Genomic DNA, 20,559 nt, shown 5'->3' on the forward strand with positions numbered 1-20,559 from the left:
ATTTATTTACATAAAATAGTAGAGTTCTGTGTACAAATATATGAACGTGTATGTTTGAATTGTATCTCTTAAATCTTGATTTTTTTTTATCTTGGATAAGTTTTTAACTGCACTGATCCTGTGTTTCTCAGCTATAAAATGTGTTAGCTGTTGTAGAGTTGTAAAGATTGAGTTCATTAACCGCTTCTCTTTGAGTTGTGTGATTCTGTATGTTTGTGTAATTATCACCTACTGGTTCTATATTCCATCAAAAATGAAAATTGTATTTCATAACTAACCAATCTGTAGAATATGGTGTCAGTTTATTACATAAGTTGTTGGAGAGTCAAGATAACTTGGGAGCATAAGGTATCCAAATTATACAGTGGTAAGGAATCATTGTTTATGGGAGACACATTGGGATTCAAGCAATGCAGAGGGAGGGTTTCTCAGAACTTCCTTTATCTGACTGAAGGCAGAACTTACTATAGTGAAGCTGCCATAAATCTCTCTTTGGGGCTGTTTTGTCTGCCAGGAAGAAATTGTAGAAGCCCACCTGTCCTATGAGAAATAAATAATATCACAGAATTTGTTGTCTCCCACTTGTTCCCTTAGAAGCTCATTTACTTTTCCCATAGCAGCCATGCCTCCCTATCTTTTCCTTATATTAAGTTAGGTATATAAACTCTATATCTAATTATTGAGAAAGCCACTTTTTTGATACCCTCATATACATATAAATACATTTGGACAGTGGAAGATAATGGCACTGAGAGCTGTCCTGGGGTTAGGTGGGAGAGGAATGGAAAAAATCAGCTTAATGTTTTAGGAAGGTGCCCCGGGAGATAGATGGTGGGAAGGGAGGGACCACAGGGGGAGACCCCAGGTCGGGTGGAGATTTCAGAAACACCTGAAAAAGGAAAGGCCCTCATTAGAGTGACCACAGGGGCATAGAAGGAAAGGAGTGACTCAAAAGGAATAGGGGACAGGTCTCTTGACCTGAGTTCCCCTGGATGTGGGCAGCAAAGGTTGAGAAGGAGCTGGAGTGCTTGGCTCTTAATCAGTGCTCCACCCTCCACCTGGTGCTCCCTAGGGCAGACTGGCAGCTACAGCCTTTCCCACATCTGCTTTCCTTTGAGACTAGGCAAAGCTATCCTTGGCCTATGCCATTTTGGGCACTGAGAAACAGGAGTCACTCAGGACATGCAGGAAGGACCCAATGCATGGCCATCTGCTGACCAGTCTGGAGCCAGTGCCTTTGCCTCTGCTCAGCTGGCCCTGAAGCAACTGAGGTCTCAAACATTCTGTCAGGCCCCAAGGCCACTCACTGGGCTTAGCCAGCGCCTGGGACACCTTGAGGATGTTTGAGGGTGGTGGCATAAATCCTTTCCACCCCTCTCCTTCCACTCCACATCCCTCTTCTTCACTTGGAATCAGAACTGCTTATTTTGAGCACAAATTTGATGATAACCAATAAAATCTATTAACTGAGCCAACAGAAATAAATATACTTTGTCTATCCTCTTGTTAATCAAACTTTTGTCAGGTTCATTTATGTGCACTTATGCAAAAAATCCAAGAGGGTAGAATAAAAGTTTTTTTCTATCTTACAGAGTATATTGCATTGTATATAAGCATATGCATGCAAAAGATACAATATATATTACATGCATGCATGTTTCCAAAAGCCAATAAGGGATATATCATTGCAGATATGCTATTTTATTTTATTAAAAAAAATTTTTTTTTTGTCTTTTTGCTATTTCTTGGGCCGCTCCCGTGGCATATGGAGGTTCCCAGGCTAGGGGTTGAATCAGAGCTGTAGCCACCGGCTTACGCCAGAGCCACAGCAACGAGGGATCTGAGCCACTTCTGCAACCTACACCACAGCTCACGGCAATGCCGGATTGTCAACCCACTGAACAAGGGCAGATATCGAACTCGCAACCTCATGGTTCCTAGTCGGATTTGTTAACCACTGCGCCACGATGGGAACTCCCTATTTTATTTTTTTTTATTATTTTTTATTTGTAGAATTGGTAGTACAATGACATTTTGTTATTTTTTCTTTTTTCTTTTTTAAAAGGAATGAAATTCTATATATGAACCTTGAAGACATTATGCTTGTTGTTGATTTCCAGTCATATAGCATTGTGGTTGGAAAAGATGCTTGATATGATTTCAATTTTGTTAAACTTATTGAGGTTGGATTTGTAGTCCAGGATGTGATCTTAGAGAATGTTCCATGTGCACTTGAGAAGAATGTGTATTCTGTTGCTTTTGGATGGAATGTCCTATAAATATCTATTAAGTCCATCTGGTTTAATGCTTCATTCAGGGCCTGTGTTCCCTTATTGATTTTCTGTCTGGTTGATCTGTCCATTGCTATAAGTGGAGTATTAAAGTCCCCCACTATGATTGTGTTATTGTCAATTTCTCCTTTTAAGGTTGTTAGCAGTTGCCTTATATATTGTGGTGAACCTATGTTGGGTGTGTAGATATTTAAAATTGTTACATCATCTTCTTGGAGTGATCCTTTGATCATTATGTAATGACCTTCTTTGTCCTTGAAAATATTCTTCATTTGAAGGTCTATTTTGTCTGATATGAGTATTGCTACTCCAGCTTTCTTTTGATTCCTGTTTGCATGGAATATTTTCTTCCATCCTCTCACTTTCAATTTGTGTGTCCCTAGAAGTGAAGTGGGTCTCTTGAAGACAGCATATATATGGGTCTTGTTTTTGTATCCATTCAGCCAGTCTATGTCTTTTGGCTGGGGTGTTTAGTCCATTCACATTTAAGGTAATTATTGATATGTATGTTCTTATTGCCATTTTATTAATTGCTTTGGATTTGTTTTTGCTGCTCTTTTTCCTTTCCTTCTTCTCTTGTTCTTTTCTGCCTATAGAAGTTCCTTTAGTATTTGTTGTAAGGCTGGTTTAGTGTTGCTGAATTCTCTCAGCTTTTGCTTATCTGTGAAGATTTTGATTTCTCCTTCCAATCTGAAGGAGAGCCTTGCTGGGTAGAGTAATCTTGGTTGGAGGTTTTTTCCTTTCATCACGTTAAGTATATCATGCCACTCCCTTCTGGCCTGCAGAGTTTCTGTTGAAAAATCTGCTGATAGCCTTATCAGGGTTCCCTTGTAGGTTACTTGTTTCTTTTCACCAGCTGCTTTCAAGATTTTCTCTTTGTCTTTAATTTTGGTCAGTTTGATTTGTATGTGTCTCAGGGTGTTCCTCCTTGGGTTTGTTTTATATGGTACTCGTTGTGCTTCCTGGATTTGAGTGAGTAGTTCCTTCCCCATGTTAGGGAAGTTTTCAGCTATTATCTCTTGGAATATTTTTTTCTGTCTCCTTCTCTCTCTCTCTTCTCCTTCTGGCACCCCTATAATACAGATGTTGTTGCATTTCACATTGTCCCAGAGTTCTCTGAGACTCTCTTCATTTGTTTTCAATCTTTCTGCTCTTTTCTGTTCTGCATCCGTAATTTCCACTAATCTGTCCTCCACCTCACTTATTCATTCTTCTGCCTCCTGTATTCTGCTGTTAGCTGCTTCTAGTGAATTTTTTTATTTCAGTTATTGTATTTTGCATCTCTTCTTGTTTAAGTTTCATATCTTGTATCTCTTTGGTCAGTGTTTCCTGTAAGTTATCCATCTTTACCTCCAGTTTATTTCCAATGTCTTGCATCATCTTCAGGATCAACAGGCTAAAGTCTTTTTCCTGGAGGTTGAGAATCTCCTCATGTCTTAGCTGATTTTCTTGGGTTTTTCCTTTCTCCCTCATCTGAGTTATAGTCCTCTGTCTTTTCATTTTTATAGGTTTTTGGTGTGGTGACCTTTTTACAGAAAATAGAGTTGTAGCCTCTCTTCCTTCTGGTGTCTGCCCCCCTGTGGCTGACGTCAATATGGGGCTTGGTGTAGGCTTCCTGATGGGAGAGGCTGATGCCTGCACCCTGGTTGGAGGAGCTGATTCTACTCCCTCTGATGGGTGGGGCTTAGTCTTTGGATGGGATTAGAGGCAGCTGTGTGCCTGAGGGGTCTTTAGGTAGCCTGTTTACTGAGGGTGTGAAGGAAGGGAAGGGAAAGAGGGAGGGAGGGGGAAGAAACAAAAAGAAGGATAAAAGGAAGGCTGTGATCCCACCTGGGTTGTTGTTTGCCCTGGGGCTTCTCAGCAGCTGGCTGATGGGTGGGGCCAGATTTTCCCAAAATGGCCACCTCCAGAGAAAGGCAGCTGCTGAATATTCCCAAGAGCTTTGCTTTCAATGTCCCTCCCTCACAACAAGCCATGTTCACCCCTGTTTTCCCAGAATGTCCTCCAAGAACTGTGGTCAGGTTTGACCCCAATTCCCTTGGAGACTTTGATTTGCCCTGGGACTCAGTGCACGTGAATATCTACGTGTGCCTTTTAAGAATGGGGTCTCCGTTGCCCCCAGTCCCATGGAGCTCTTGCGCACAAGCCCCACTGTCCTTCAATGCCAGATGCTCTGGGGCTCTTTATCCCTGGGCCAGACCCCCACATGTGAGAGTTTGTTGTGTGGCACAGAACTCTCACTCCTGTAGGTGAGTCTCTGTAAACCAGTTAGTTTCCAGTTTGTTGAGCTTCCCACCCAGGAGGTATGGGGTTGTTTATATCGTGAAATCACCCCTCCTACCTCTTGATGTGTCCTCCTCTTTTTCCTCTGGATTAGGGTATCTTTTTTAAGGTTTCTGGTCCATTTTGGTGAAGAGTGCTCAGTCTTTAGTTGTGAACTTTGTTGTTTTTAGGAGAGAAGTTGAGCTCCAGTCCTTCTATTCTGCCATGTTAATCCTGTCTTAGACATGCTATTTTAAAATACTATCCTCCTTTTCTTCCAACAACACCCAGATATCAATTATGTTTCTGCCTGTAGCATCAATCAATATTTGTTTCTATGTCAAAACTCATGGCCACTGAGGGAAGATTTTTCTCATAATGCTTTTCATTGCTTCTTCAGCCTCTTTGTTTCTTACACTGTATATAGGAAGTTTTAATATTGGTAGCAAAAGGGTATGGAACACAGACAGGATTTTGGCTGTATCCTGTGAGTACCTTGAGGCAAATCCCCAGGTAAGTAAATATTATTGTTCCATAGAAGAGTCACCACTGTGAGGCTGGAGGCACATGTGGAGAAGGCTTTGTATCTGACCTTCAGAGACTGTATCTTAAGGACAGTGAGGATTCCCTGGTAGCAACTAACCACCATGAAAAAGGTAGCCATTGAGGTTGTTCCTAAACCTCACTGTACCAGGTGTCAGAACAGGAGAGTAGAAAGTAATGGGATGTCCCAGAAAAAACAGCTAGTGACATTGGGCCCACAGAAATACAGACCAAACAAGTTAGTCAAGTAGGTGAGTGAGTGGGCACAACCTAGTAGGTAGGAAGCCATCACCAGGTGCATGCAGAACATAGTGGTCATAAGACCTTTGTAGTGAAGTGGGCAGCAAATGTCAAATTACAGATCATGGGCCATTGCAGCCAGGAGGAAGTATTCTGTGGTTAGGAGCATGCTGACAAAGGAATCCTGAAGAAGATAACACCTGTAAGAGATGACTTTCTGTCATTCTAGGGAGTTCACCAACATCTTAGGAGTGGACTGAGGAACAGAAATTCAAGAAAGCCACCTGGCTAAGGAAAACATATTTGGGAGAATGGAGCTGGGCACTGATGAGGATGACTGTGATAAGCCAAATGTTGCCCACCCCAGTAATGAGATAGATCAGGAGAAACAGCACTGATAGGACTGTATTCAGTTCAGGGTCATCAGTCAGCCCCAGGGGGAGGAATTCAGTTATCCCACTGACATTTCTGTTAGCCGTTTATGTGGCTCCTCTTAGATGGATCTACAGAGAATGAAAGGAAAAAGAAAATAAGCAAAGATCAGAGTTCCTGTTGTAGTTCAGCAGGTTAAGAAACCAACCAGTATCCATGAGGATGCAGGTTCAATCCCTGGCCTTACTCAGTGGATTAATGATCCAGCATTGACACCAGCTTCAGCATAGTTTGCAGATGTAACTTAAATCTGGCATTGGTGTGGCTGTGGTGTAGCCTGGAGGCTGCAGCTGCAGCTTGAATTCGATCCCTAGCCTGGGAACTTCTATATTAGGTGCAGTCCTAAAAAGAAAAAAAAAAAAAAGAAAGAAAAGAAAAGAAGCAAAGGTAAGGTTTGAACATGTGAAGTCCATCTACTAGCATCTTATAAAACTGCAGCTTTTCTGTTAATAAAAATAATCATCAGTGAATTCAACTCTTGCCAAGTATGAATAGTTACCCTAATACAAAAAATCTTTATTAGGAACAAAGTCTCACCAAGGGATATAAACTAGCATTATGCACCACAGAAACTCCTGGAAAAATTAAAATCCCCATGAAGTGCCTTAATAGGAATGATTAACAGAGAATGCTCAGGAGAGGGATCCTAGATAATGGTATATTTCAGATTCCAGAACACAAGTCAAGAACCTCATATTTTAAGAAAGAGCATTGCTTAACAGAGAACAAAAAACTCAATGTTTAACAGGTAAATTCTTGAGACATCTAGAAAAATAAATCTAGATGTTATTCTCTATGACATCTTTTTTAATTTTGACAAAAAACACACAACATATATTAAATAATAAAAACAACAAATGAGCAGTATGTGTGTGTATATGTGTGTATATATATATATGCATGTATATGATATCATCTAATAAAATTAATATTGTCCATAAAAATGGAAAATGAGATTTGGAAGTGTCTAGAATATAGAATAAAAAATGTAAACATTTTCTGTGCTAACATTACTTACTTGATGCAGGATGTTGTTCTTTGCTACTCCAACAGATATTTACAATTTAATCCTCTGATTTCCTGAAGGATTTATTATCCAATGGCTTGAATTAGTCCATATCAGATTGTTTTCCGATATGATTAAGTCAAAACCTTTAAAATACATTTTAATCCCAGCAGTCAAAATTCTCAAGTTCAATTTCAAGGAAAATACATATGCTATTGGCACATTAGATCATATACAAATCTGGGTTTTTATCCAGGAAAAGTTACATATTTAGTTAATTTTATTTTAGGTTTTATCCATGACCCAAAATACATGAAAAACAAGTTTCTGATATTTAATGCTTTTGACAATTGGTTAAATAATTTTTAAGGAAATCTTTCTTTGTGGCAGGACTTTAGGAATGTATAACATACAACTATGTTTTGAGAGTCCTAATAAGAAATACAGAACATGTTTTACATTAATTTGACAATTAAATCTATTTTCTTTGAATATTAATGAATATGGAGTTCTATAATCCATGCTTTGGGAATAATATTTCCCTGATATTGAATAAGGTTTTCATATACCAGATTGTATTTTAATTTTGGGGTAATTTATCCAATTAAGACACTAGAATAAATATTGGGTTCAAAATTTTTTTAACCCTATGGGATCAACATAAGAATAATTTTTAGTAATATTGAGTAGGCTGGTATTTGGGAGATAGAATGGAAAATATAAAAGAGGTAAATATAGAATGAAATGGTATGCTAAATGTAAAAAAGGAGAGAGGCAAGTAAAATTAAGATGCTAAGGTGAATCAAATGCAATCAAATCAATAAACACAGCTGCACAAGAAAAGGTGGTGAAAAATTACAGTGATTTTAAAGTGAAGCAATAGTGAAAACAGACTAACACATAGGAAATTTTTTTTTTTAGAGCCTCACCCAAGGCATATGAAGTTTCCAGGCTAGTAGTCTAATCAGAGCTGTTGTTTCTGGTCTATGCCAGAGCCACAGCGATGCCAGATCCAAGCAGCATCTGCAACACCACAACTTACAACAATGCCTGATCCTTAACCCACTGACCAAGGCCAGGAATTGAATCTGCAACCTCATGGTTCCTGGTTGGATTCATTTTCACTGCACCACTATGGGAACTCTACACAAGAAATGTTTTAAGCAGCTTTATCAGAGTGTTTCCTTTTGTTTGGCAGCCAAAATTTAATTAAGATCTTAGCTAGGATGATTTGTCTGTATTAAACATCTAGTGCACTCCTGGAACTTTACAACTATCATCGCTAATAATTCTGTGAGTTTAGTTAATTAAATATTCTGATTCATATTTTTCACATTATAGGTGACCCAGATTAATTGAAGAAATAGTCCTAATTTGTACTTTAAGACATAATAGAACAAGTTGTAACAAAATAATTATCTAGTGTAAAAATCTATGTTTCTTTCACCTTTTTTCATACATGTTTTCAATACTGAGAAACCAAGGAGCAAATACTAAAATAATGAACTTTAAAACACATTGCATAAAGAATTGTAAAAAGATATGAAAAGTTAGACTCAGGATGGTATTTTACCAAAAACTGAACATCTGAGGAGCCTAAAATGAAGAGTGAGACTGAATGTGGATCTTAAGGCTTTAGAAGATGTATCAAGAGCAAAAAGAGAAACATGTCTTGCTTACACTGAAAAAATACATTTATTTAATTAGTAAATCAGATAAGTGTCGATTTGTGGGGTCAGGGTGCAGTAGACAGATATTAGAGCATTTTTTATAGCATACAAAATATCAGGTTAGACTTTTGGTGATTTGACTATTTGACCCTTAAATGCCCATGATTCTGAGAATTGAAATTTGTTCACAGGCCACATTTGACCTAGGACAACTGAAAATTGCCATCAAGCTTGGGATGCATGTAGTCACTCTGTGCTCATGGCACTATATCAAATCTCAAATCTTAGAAAGATAAATTAATTGCATTGGTTTGAGTCTCTCAATAAATATAAAAAATGATCATGACAATAATGTAGCCAGTCCAGATGATGCTAGCACCTTATTTTTCTAATGAGTTAGGCCATTTCCAAAACCCAAACTCCAAGGCTACACATATGAACTTTTTCAAATTAACATGTATTCAATAGTGGTCCTCTGAGTGCTTGGAGGAAAATTATATGCAACCTTCTGCTGAGCCTAGATTTCTCTAAATATTGATATTGTACTGTAACTAATTTTATGTATGAGGTTCAGGAAATGGAGCTGCAAGTGTCCATTCTCAATTTTTGTCGCTGATATTTTACATGACAATTTATGGAATAGCATCAGTTACCTAATTGATGAAGTCCTCGCTTATTTCCTAATGACCAATTATATGTGTCATTTAACCACATTTGGAATCTCTTTAACCACTTTCATTTACTTTTAGAATACATACACTTGTGTGTATACACACACACATATACTGTGTTTGCATGTGTATGTTTTCCAGTACATATTCTACAAATTTGCACAAACCATCATTTGCCTCAGAATTCTAGGACAGTTTTTTTTGTTGGTGGTGTTCTCATTTAACCATTCACCTCCTGTTCATAGTATAATATGGTAGCTATTTGTTAGATTAAGTTGAAAGTCATTAATAGAAAAAATAAAAATCATTATTTTCCATAAAATAGCCGCCACCCCATATATTCACACTTAGTAAACTGCTCTTTTATTTATGTCCTGGGAGTTCAGCCCTTTATTTTACAGAGTGTACATTGTAAGAGAATTTATTTAAAAATTATAAATAGTTCAGATTTTTTGGAGCTTCAATAACCTTAACTCTATATCATTTCTGTGTTTCATACTCTAGGATACGAGACAGTGAATGTTCTTGAAAAATTGTGAAGGACTATGAAAAATTAAATTTGCTGATTATTATTATTACTATTTATATTAGCTTGAAAATTAAAACCTTCAGGAGTTACCACTGTGTTTCAGTGTGTTAAGAATATGACTGCAGTGGCTTGAGTTGCTATAGAAGCACACTTCCATCCCCACTCAGTGCAGTGGGTTAAAGGAGCTGATGTTGCCACAGCTACATCTTGGATTCAGTCACTGACCTGAGTCCATATTCTAAGGGTGTGGGTTGCAGACATAAAAAAAAATTAAAAAAATACTTTCATGCAAAAACATTTACATGAATGCCTCATTCATAAATGCGGCCTTATAAGATACAATTTCAAATAATATATGAAATGATTTTGGAAAATTGAGAAAGGCTATACAAATGTTACATCTGTTTCTGGTGTTGGTGCTGTTGGAGGTATTATTACATTCTTAAAGTAACCTTTCAGGAGTTCCTGTCTTGTCTCACTGGTAAAAAACCCAACTAGTACCCATGATGATGAGGGTTCAATCCCTGGCCTTATTCAGGGGGTTAAGGATCCGGCATTGCCCTGAGCTGAGGTATAGGTTGCAGACACGGCTCAGATATAGCATTGCTATAGCTATGGTGTAGGCCAGCAGCAACAAATCTGATTTGACCCCTAGCCTGGGAACTTCCATGTGCCATGGGTGCAGCCATCAAAAATAAGACAAAAAATAAATAAAAATAAAAAGTAATCTTTCATATGAACTTCTGTGAATGAATGTCTAATATACAGTAAGCATTTAAGTTTATTAACTTCACAGAGTGAAACCATTAACTTACATGACTGTCACTGAGGAAAAAAAAGTAATCTAACCTGTCATGTAAGACCAAGAATTAATTTTATTCAGCTGTGTTGTTGTAATGCTTAGCCTAGATGCCACTAGTATTTAAAATAAATTCTAATCGCTTCTCAGCCTTTTGGCTAAGATCAAGTGTAGTATCTGTTCTTATCAGTATAATAACTGATACATCCTCTATCCAAGGACAATATCTTAATTTTAATATAGTAATGAAGCGTTTGAACTTACAGGACCATCAGGCTAAAACACATAATTATGGGAAGGGGTTAGCATACTTAAAAAACAGGGCAACCACAAGCCAAAACCAAACATTGCATTCGCAAAAAGTGAAAAAAAAATGCACTCAAGCAGATAATAACAGGAGACTATCCAACAAAAAAAAAAAAAAAAAAAAACAGAAAGGAAGAATGGAGAACCATAGAATCAACTGGAACACGAGGTTCAAATGGCAATAAATAATCATCTATCAATTATCACCTTAAATGTCAATGGACTGAATGCTCCAATCAAAAGACACAGACTGGCTGAGTGTATAAAAAGGCAAAAACCTTCAATATGCTGCCTACAAGAAACTCACCTTAGGACAAAGGACACATATAGACTGAAAGTGAAGGGGTGGGAAAAAAATATTGCATGCCAATAGATATGACAGGAAAGCAGGAGTCGCAACACTCATATCAGAAAAAATAGACTTTAAAACAAAAGACATAAAGAAAGACAAAGAAGGACACTACTTAATGATTAAGGGATCCATCCAAGGAGAGGATGTTACTATCGTCAACATATATGCCCCAAATATAGGAGCACCCAGATACATACAACAAATATTAACAGACATAAAGGGAGGAATCAAAGGGAATACAATCATAGTAGGAGACTTTAATACCCCCCTCACATCAATGGACAGATCCTCTAGACAGAAAACCAATAAAGCAACAGAGATCCTAAAGGAAACAATAGAAAAGTTAGACTTAACTGATATCTTCAGGACACTACATCCAAAAAAAGCAGAATACACATTCTTCTCAAATGCTCATGGAACCTTCTCAAGAATCGACCACATATTGGGACACAAAGCTAACCTCAATAAATTTAGGAGCATAGAAATTATCTCAAGTGTCTTCTCTGACCACAATGCCATGAAATTAGAAATCAACCATGGGAAAAGGAAAGAGAAAAAACCTACTCCATGGAGACTAAACAACATGCTACTAAAAAACCAATGGGTCAATGAGGAAATCAAGAAGGAAATTAAAAAACACCTTGAAACAAATGATAATGAAGACACAACCTCTCACAATCTATGGGATGCTGCGAAAGCAGTGCTCAGAGGGAAATTTATAGCAATACAGGCCTTTCTCAAAAAAGAAGAAAGATCCCAAATTGACAACTTAACCCTCCACCTAAATGAATTAGAAAAAGAACAAAAAAGACCTAAAGTCAGCAGAAGGAAGGAAATTATAAAGATCAAAGAAGAAATCAATAAAATAGAGACTCAAAAAACAATAGAGAAAACTAATAAAACCAAGATCTGGGTCTTTGAAAAGGTAAACAAAATTGACAAACCCCTGGCCAGACTCACCTAAAAGAGGAGAGAAAGAACCCAAATAACCAAAATTATAAATGAAAAAGGAGCAATCACAACGGATACAGCAGAAATAGAAAAAACCATAAGAGAACACTATGAACAACTATACGGCAACAAGTTTGACAATCTGGAAGAAATGGACAATTTTCTAGAATCTTACAGCCTGCTTGAAAGTGAATCAAGAAGAAACAGACCAACTGAACAGACCCATCACTAGAAATGAAATTGAAGAGGTCATAAAATCACTCCCTACAAATAAAGTCCAGGACCAGATGGCTTCACAGGTGAATTCTATCAAACATATAAAGAGGAACTGGTGCCCATCCTCCTTAAACTCTTTCAAACGGTTGAAGAAGAAGGAATACTCCCAAAGACATTCTATGATGCCACCATCACCCTAATCCAAAACCAGACAGAGATACCACCAAGAAAGAAAACTATCGCCCAATATCATTGATGAATATAGATGCAAAAATTCTCAACAAAATCTTACCCAACCGAATCCAACAACATATCAAAAAAAATCATACACCATGACCAGGTGGGGTTCATCCCAGGTTCACAAGGATGGTTCCCATACGCAAATCAATCAGCATCATATACCACATTACAAAAAAAAGTCAAAAATCATATGATCATCTCCATAGACGCAGAAAAAGCATTTGACAAAGTCCAACATCCATTCATGATCAAGACCCTCGCCAAAGTGGGTATAGAGGGAACATTCCTGAATATAATCAAAGCCCTTTATGATAAACCCACAGCAAATATAATACTCCATGGGGAAAAACTGAAAGCCTTCTCACTCAAATCTGGAACAAGACAGGGATGCCCACTCTCACCACTGCTCTTCAACATAGTTTTGGAAGTCCTAGCCACAGCAATTAGACAAACAAAAGAAATAAATGGCATCCACATGGGAAGAGAAGAGATAAAACTGTCACTGTATGCAGATGACATGATACTATACCTAGAAAACCCTAAGGACTCAACCCCAAAACTCCTTGAACTGATTAATAAATTCAGCAAAGTAGCAGGATATAGATTAACATTCAGAAGTCAGTTGCATTTCTGTATACCAGCAATGAAATATTAGAAAAGGAATACAAATATACGATACCTTTAAAATTGCACCTCACAAAATCAAATACCTCGGAATACACCTGACCAAGGAGGTAAAGGACCTATATGCTGAGAACTATAAGACTTTAGTCAAAGCAATCAAAGAAGATGTAAAGAAATGGAAAGATATTCCATGGTCCTGGACCGGAAAAATCAATATTGTAAAAATGGCCATACTACCCAAAGCAATCGACAGATTCAATGCAATCCCTATCAAATTACCCATGACATTTTTCACAGAACTAGAACAAACAATCCAAACATTTATATGGAACAACAAAAGACCCAGAATTGCCAAAGCAATCCTCAGAAACAAAAACCAAGCAGGAGGCATAACTCTCTCACACTTCAAAAAACATTACAAAGCCACAGTCATCAAAACAGTGTGGTACTGGTATCAAAACCTACAGATAGGGAGTTCCCATTGTGGCACAGTGGTTAACACATCTGACTAGGAACCATGAGGTTGCACGTTCGATCCCTGCCCTTGCTCAGTGGGTTAATGATCCAGTGTTGCCGTGAGCTGTGGTGTAGGTTGCAGACGTGGCTCAGATCCCACGTTGCTGCAGCTCTGGCGTAGGCTGGCAGCTACAGCTCTGATTCGACCCCTATCCTGGGAACCTCCATATGCCATGAGAGTGGCCCAAGAAAATGGCAAAAAAAATTAAAAAAATAGACAGAGAGACCAATGGAACAGAATAGAGAACCCGGAAATAAACCCTGACACCTATGCTCAGTTAATCTTTGACAAAGGAGGCAAGAACATAAAATGGGAAAAAGAAAGTCAATTCAGCAAGCATTGCTGGGAATCCTGGACAGCTGCATGCAAAGCAATGAAACTAGAACACACCCTCACACCATGCACAAAAATAAACTCAAAATGGCTGAAAGACTGAAATATACGACAGAACACCATCAAACTCCTAGAAGAAAACATAGGCAAAACACTCTCTGACATCAACAACATGAATATTTTCTCAGGTCAGTCTTGCAAAGCAACAGAAATAAGAGCAAAAATAAACCCATGGGGCCTCATCAAACTGAAAAGCTTTTGCACAGCAAAGGAAACCAAAAAGAAAACAAAAAGGCAACTTACAGAAGGGGAGAAAATAGTTTCAAACGATGCAACTGACAAGGGCTTAATCTCTAGAATACACAAGCAACTTACACAACCCAACAGCAAAAAAGCCAATCAATCAATGGAAAAATGGGCAAAAGACCTGAATAGACATTTCTCCAAAGAAGATATACAGATGGCCAGCAAACACATGAAAAAATGCTCAACATCGCTGATTATAAGAGAAATGCAAATCAAAACTACCATGAGATACCACCTCACACCAGTCAGAATGGCCATCATTAATAAGTCCACAAATAACAAGTGCTGGAGGGGCTGTGGAGAAAAGGGAACCCTCCTGCACTGTTGGTGGGAATGTAAACTGGTAGAGCCACTATGGAGAACTGTTTGGAGATACCTTAGAAATCTATCCATAGAACTTCCATATGACCCCGCAATCTCACTCTTGGGCATCTATCCGGACAAAACTCTACTTAAAAGAGACACATACACCCACCTGTTCATTGCAGCCCTATTCACAATAGCCAGGACATGGAAACATCCCAAATATCCATCGACAGATGAGTGGATTCGGAAGAAGTGGTATATATACACAATAGAATACTACTCAGCCATATGAAAGAATGACATAATGCCATTTGCAGCAACATGGATGGAACTAGAGACTCTCATCCTGAGTGAAATGAGCCAGAAAGACAAAGACAAATACCATATGATATCACTTATAACTGGAATCTAATATCCAGCACAAATGAACATCTCCTCAGAAAAGAAAATCATGGACTTGGAAAATAGACTTGTGGCTGCCTGATGGGAGGGGGAGGGAGTGGGAGGGATCAGGAGCTTGGGCTTATCAGACACAACTTAGAATAGATATACAAGGAGATCCTGCTGAATAGCATTGAGAATGTTGTTTAGATACTCATGTTGCCACAGAAGAAAGGGTGGGGGAAAAATGTAATTGTAATGCATATATAATGTATACATGTAAGGATAACCTGATCCCCTTGCTGTACAGTGGGAAAATTAAAAAATTTAAAAAAATATCTAAAAATTAAAAATAATTTTATTCATAATGAATGTTTTATTTATTTTTTTTTATGGCTGTACCTGCAGTATACGGAAGTTCCCATGCTAGGGGTCCACAGCAAGTCTGGATGCAAACCACATTTGCTCCCTATATCAATGCCAGCAGCAATACCAGAAACTTAAGCTCTAAACAAGGCCAGGGATCAATCCTGCATCTTCATGGAGGCTATGTAATGTTTTTAACTTGCTGAGCTTCAAAGGGAACTCCTGAAGGTGTGAAGGTGTTCCTGAAAATATCTTTTTTTTTTTTTTTCAGATACAGCACTTTATAGCAATTTAGGGAAAAGTGATCCCTATGAAACAATCAGTATCTATGGGCCAGATTTTATTCACCTGTTAATGTAATTTGAATCAAAGAGGAAACAACAGTCTTCACATGCTTTCCCTGTGTAGGATACAGAGCATATGTTTTCTCTTACATAGATTACCTTCAGGGACTTTTTTGTCTAATGTCTAAAGATGTGGAAGAGTCTTAAAGGAAAGTGGGGATGGAGTCTAATGATTAATGATTCCCTAATGAACATTGAGGTGTCCTTTCTTCAGGCTAAGATTTCTCTAGTGTTAGTGGCCCTTCCATATGATGTAGTAATAAAACCATGGTATTCTATCTTATTCAATTTCATGAGCAGTCATGGAAACAAAGGCCAGGAGAGAGGAAGTTGTTTAGACTAACCCCTGTGAGTGGAAAGTTAATCAGAAAAGTTATTTTTCTAACTATTTTTGAGTGTTTACATTTATTTTGCAGAATATCTGAATATAAATAAACCAGGCAAATTCCAGCAACATGTATCTGGGAGGTTTTTTTTTTTTTTTGATGTTTAAGTTCAGTGTTAAATGCAAAGGCCATGATATCAGATCTACATTCAATGTGACACTGAAAGTGTTATTTACAAAAAGATAGATGTCTAAATAAGAAAATGAAGGGGAAAGACTGAAATTGAATATAACACAGTAATGGTAATATGGATGGCTTATTGGTCAGTGATTGTGATTTCCTCTTTGTGAATTTTGGAGTCATATTTTCCCTGATGAATACACAATATGTAAGATAATAGGTTGATTGCTACAGTTATTTTTCTAAGATCAGAGTATCAGCATGTTCAACATTCCTATACGATTTAACAATTTAAATAAATTACAATCTAAATTAGGAATAAAGGATTTTCTTAAATTGTCTTGTTTGTAGCTCATGACAAACACCTCAATCAAAATTCTCTGTGGTGTGATTCCCCAAAGTCACTCAGGTAGATGCAAATATACAGCATGATCCCAAATTTAGTTGAAAGTCTGGCTCACCCTTGAGAGTTTCTCTACGGTGTCCTTCATTTATTGTTTAATGAGAAAAATGTAATTTTTTTGAAGACTTTACTGGAATATACTTTGGAAGAAGTTTTGACCCACTACTATTATAAGTTACAACAATTTTTTTTAATCAAAGTTGTGTTTTGGAAATAAATTTTAAGAATCTTATTTAAATCAAAGAAGATCTCAGTCAAATCTAAAAAGAGTATCTGCATTCTGGTTAGTTGTTAAACTAAGTGCAATAATTTAATTCTGATGTGGGAAACTCTGCAATCATCATATTTTTGGCAGAGAAATGCCTTTACAAATCCAATAGCAGTACAATAGTATGCATTTAATTCAGTTAAGAATAAAAATATGAGTTACCGTACTCTATTTCTTACATCTTTAAGATTCTTGGAATGCATTTGTTTTTGAATATTCCTTCTGTAACTTACTGTACAGATATTCAAGTAATATTACCTGTTCTAGATTTTAAAAAATATTTTTGGAAAATATTAAAAAGAAACCCATAAAACTGTAGAGAAATATACCAGACTTTGCAATCAAATTTTGAGTTTAAAACCACTTAGGTGGAAGCAAGTTTGAGCAGTAAAATAACTTTGAGTTATGGATTAATCACCGATGTTGTCTGGAAGAGTTTTGCCAGGAATTTGATATTAAAAGGTAGTAATGCTTAAAATCTTATGGGGGTAGAGGACAATGTGTTCAATGTAATGAAAATATAAAATTACAAAAATGTGTTTTATGCAAAAACAATCAAAATTGCTGGTATGAGTTAAACAAAAGGAGTATCAGTTAAAGAATCTAGGTGATATAGTGACATTATAGATTATGGAAATCCAGACAGAAAGGCAATATTTCGAGTAATTTGTAAGGAGGTAATTTTGAAAAGGTCTAAGGATCTAATCACAAATCTAGACTCAGATTTAATGAAAGATAGTCCTGAAGGATGGATGTAGGCAGGCTAAATAAAGATGATTGTTACCTAGGTGAGTAGGTGGTGGTAGCTAGGGATAAAGCTGGGAGCACATTTTTAAGAATACTTTCATTTAGTCCTAACTGCCTTTCTCAAAACCTGAACCTGGGAAGAAAAGTGAATCACAGAAATCCAGATAAGGATAGGGAAGAAAAATGGAGAAAAGAAAGTTTATGCATGACTGGCTTTAGGTGTTAATTGAAATGTGCATCTAAGAAAGCATTAGGAAAGAATCAGGAAAGACAGCTATTTCCTCTATGTCTCTCCATGTCATATCCTCTATTTGCACTACTTCAGATTTTTAAAGTTATAACTGGTGCTGCATTCCAGGGTATTTTGAAGTCATATATTTGAAATTAAAGGATACACATTTAAAAATGGAATTAGAAATATAATAAGAGAAGAAATTAAATTTGAGATTACACTTACTACATGTCCAATTTAATCTTAAATGTTTAAAAAATAGCTATCTAAAGTTATGCCTTATATAAAATGTAAAATAAAAAGAATGCTTATTTTATTATCATATTTCCATAGATAAGAGACTGCGTTGCAAAGTGATTAAACAACTTGTCAGAGACACATATTAATAGGTGGCTCAGGCCAAATTTGAACCCAAGTTGACCATATTACAAAGCCTAAGATCTTTACAAGATGTCACTCATAATCTCTAGAAGATGCAACAAATGACCTATTAACGAGGTTAAGCCTGTTGATGAAATCATTACAAGGATGTAAAACTGGGGCTTATCTGATGGTCTGAGAGGGAAAGTGACAAGAAAAACGTAGAAGTGAGGAAAAGTGAGAGGGAAAGTGAAGACATCTTGGCCATTTAAAACGGTCAGAGCAAACATAAGAATTTCTAGTCATAGTCAACAGTATTAATTAAATGGATCTATTTAAAGAAATATTCAGGAGTTCCTATCATGGCACAGCAGAAATGAATCTGACTAGGAACCATGAGATAGCAGGTTTGAACAGTGGCTTAAGGATCCAGCATTTCCATGAGCTATGGTGTAGGTGGCAGAGGCAGCTCAGATCTGGCTTTGCTGTGGCTGTGGTATAGACCTGAATCTGTAGCACCGATTAGACCACTAGCATGGGAACCACCATGTGCTACAGGTCCGGCCCTAAAAAGTAAATAAATAAAATAAAGTAAAATAAAATAAAATAAAATAAAATAAAATAAAATAAAATAAAATAAAGACATTCATGTGGAGGGAAGTGGGGAATAGCTGAGTAAATTCAAACATGTGCATTCCCTGAGCCACCCCTGATGATCAGATCATTCTAGTCTATCCTTGCCCTGACCCTCTATCAGGACCCAAACTACTCCCCCACAAACACCCAAAGACACACAGTGCAGCCTTCGGGCTCCAACTAGGCCCTGTTTGCCTTCCTGGGAAACCCCAAACTCCACCCACCTGTTCCAGGCCAGAGCCCAGCCTGAGGGAAAATAAAAAAAATAATAGCCACTAGCTCTGTCACATTTGGTTGCTCAGGAAGGACATTTGATTTTCTCTAGCAGGAACCAGAGTGATGGAAGAGGGAAATCAGAGTGTTGGTATCAGCTTCATCCTCCTGGGCTTCTCTGAATACCCACACCTCCAGGTGCCCCTCTTCTTGGTCTTCTTGGCCATCGACACAGTTTCTGTAGTGGGGAACATGGGTATGATTGTGATCATCAGAATCGTGTACTTTTTTCTCAGCCATCTCTCCTTTCCTGATTTCTGTTACTCTTCTGTAATTACACCCAAACTCTTAGAGATCTTGGTTGTGGGCATAAGGACTATATCTTACATGGGTTGGACGATGCAGTTTTTCTTTGGCTGAACATTTGTGTTTACAGAAATATTCATGTTAGCCATGATGGCCTACGACTTGTTTGTGGCTGTTGTAACTCCCTGCTCTACATGGTTGCTATGTCTCCTAAGCTCTGTACTCTCCTGGTAGCCTCATCTTACTCATGGTGTGGGTTATAATCCTTTACACTCACATATTCTCTTTTGGAACTATCCTTCTGTGGTTCTAACATCATAAACCACTTTGTCTGTGAGTATTCTGCCATCATCTCTGCCTCCTGCTCTGACACTTATTTCAACCTGATGCTGGGTTTTATCATTTCCACAGTCAACAAGGCTTATAGCCTCCTGATTATCCTCTCTTCCTATCCTTTCATCATTGTTATGATTATCAATATGCCATTTGCTGGTGGGCTCCAAAAAGCCTTCTCCACCTGTGCCTCCCACCTGACCACCATCACCATCTTACACAGGACCTTTCTTCTTTACTGTGCACCCAGCTCCAAAAGATCATTTATCTTCATCAAAATAGCCACTGTGTTTTACACAGTGGTGATCCCCATGCTAAACCCCATTATCTATAGCCTTAGAAATGATGAAGTGAAAGTATCAATCAGGAAGTGAAAGTATCAATCAGAAAATTAATCAATGCCGAGCCACTGTTTTCTCACTCAATGTAATTTTGACAAAAGAGAGAGAAGGAGTTATTTTCTTAAATGTGTTTATACCTTTTAATTTTTAATTTTTTTCTTCTAGTAATGGGATTACAATTTATTGAGAAAATTAGATAATATATGTGTATATATATGATCATTAAATCTCACTATTCTTTAAAAAATCATCTTCAGTTCAAAAGAAAAAAATAAATAAAATTCTGTTTATTTATCACTCCCAGAATGTAAGAGGCTTAAAAATATTCCTCTAAAGCCTGTACAGAAGTCTGTAAACAACTACCCTTCTGTGTTATCTTCCCTTCTTTTCTGCTGCCTTGCTTTTCTCTCCCTCTTTCTCTCACATCAGGAAATATGGAAAACAAGCAGACTAAACTCTGAATAGGAGTTCTGTATGTTACTTTCTCCAAGAAATTAAAGATAAATCTCTGTCAGTACTTTACATTTCC

General features: G+C 37.4%; 1 pseudogene; it reads left to right on the plus strand.

The window, feature by feature from the left end:
* On the plus strand, nucleotides 19,177-20,063 carry LOC110261949 (annotated as a pseudogene).

This window comes from Sus scrofa, chromosome 8 (genome assembly GCF_000003025.6).
Source record: "Sus scrofa isolate TJ Tabasco breed Duroc chromosome 8, Sscrofa11.1, whole genome shotgun sequence".
Lineage (NCBI taxonomy): Eukaryota > Metazoa > Chordata > Mammalia > Artiodactyla > Suidae > Sus > Sus scrofa.